General features: G+C 36.7%; 1 long non-coding RNA gene across 1 annotated transcript in view; it reads left to right on the forward strand.

The window, feature by feature from the left end:
- The window catches only part of LOC111087122, a 28,700-nt gene extending 28,074 nt beyond the window's left edge, over positions 1-626 (forward strand). Inside the window, exon 4 of the long non-coding RNA XR_002611836.1 lies at positions 544-626. This is a non-coding gene — a long non-coding RNA (uncharacterized LOC111087122). The remainder of the gene's footprint in view (positions 1-543) is intronic.
- The last annotated feature ends 535 nt before the right edge of the window (positions 627-1,161 follow it).

A 1,161-nucleotide genomic window follows, 5' to 3' on the forward strand; every position in this document is an offset into this window, starting at 1 on the left:
CGCAAGCAGATTTTGACATCAAATTTTGGCGTAAAAAATGCGTCTTATACACCGAAAAATACGGTAACTTTGCATATATATAAAGCTGTTGCATGCCTTGCTAAAACAAAAGCCATGTCACGCCACTGAGTTCGGGTCATCATAGTCATCTCAAGAACAGTTTTTACTTCATTTTATTACATACAGCATTGCCAGTTGTTCAATTATATATATAAATACTGAGTTATTATGTGTTTAGTTTTAATTACAGTTAGGGTTTCTGTGAGTTGAATTGTCAGTACATAATAGTATTTAATTAATTACAGATCTAATGTTAGAATTAGCTTAGGTTTAGCTTTAGTATATGTTATATGCACAAGCATGGACATTCACAGAAATTTCTCCAGGGAGGGGAGCAAAGCCTAAAGCAACATAATATATATATATATATTTATATCTGTTGAATGATATATATATATATATATATATTATGTTGCTTTAGGCTTAATATATATATACATATATTAAATGAATAAAGAAATAATTTTGTTTCTCATTTTCCAGGGGAACAATCCCCCCCCCCATTCCCTGCGGTCGCCCATATGTACAAGGCATCAACTCTGAGACATATATCAATCTGTTGGTAAAATGAGTCCCCGTGTTAAACTACCTGGAGCTTACTCGTGTGCAGCATTAGGGTGGATGGACCTCTGGAATATGAGATCTACGGCCAACACAACTTCAAAAGGAAAGTATACTTTGTCACACTGTTATTAAAAGGTGGAAACAGCACAGATACGCCTAGTTATCGGTTATAAGAATGAATGATCTGTGTAAGGTCTTGCATCATGGAGACTTCTCAGTGATGAAAGGGTATCTTTATACCCTATTGGCCACTGAGTGCCTATTTCAAGATAGGCTACTGCCCCGTCGTCATTCGCCTGCTTGGTTAGGGTGGACAGGATTAAAAATTCTGAAGAAAAAGTGATAATGTATTCTCCAGAAACAATTAAATATAGCACCCACATATGTGCTCACAGGAGCAATAGAACCTGTGCACTCAACAGTGGACCATGAACAGAAGAAGAACAAAAGAACGAGACTTAAACACCTAGCTGGTAAATGACACGTGCAAAAGAAAGTGCACCAGAATATGTAATGTCGGGGGGATTAGAGGAAGCA

Source organism: Limulus polyphemus, unplaced genomic scaffold (assembly GCF_000517525.1).
Source record: "Limulus polyphemus unplaced genomic scaffold, Limulus_polyphemus-2.1.2 Scaffold60, whole genome shotgun sequence".
NCBI classification, from domain to species: domain Eukaryota; kingdom Metazoa; phylum Arthropoda; class Merostomata; order Xiphosura; family Limulidae; genus Limulus; species Limulus polyphemus.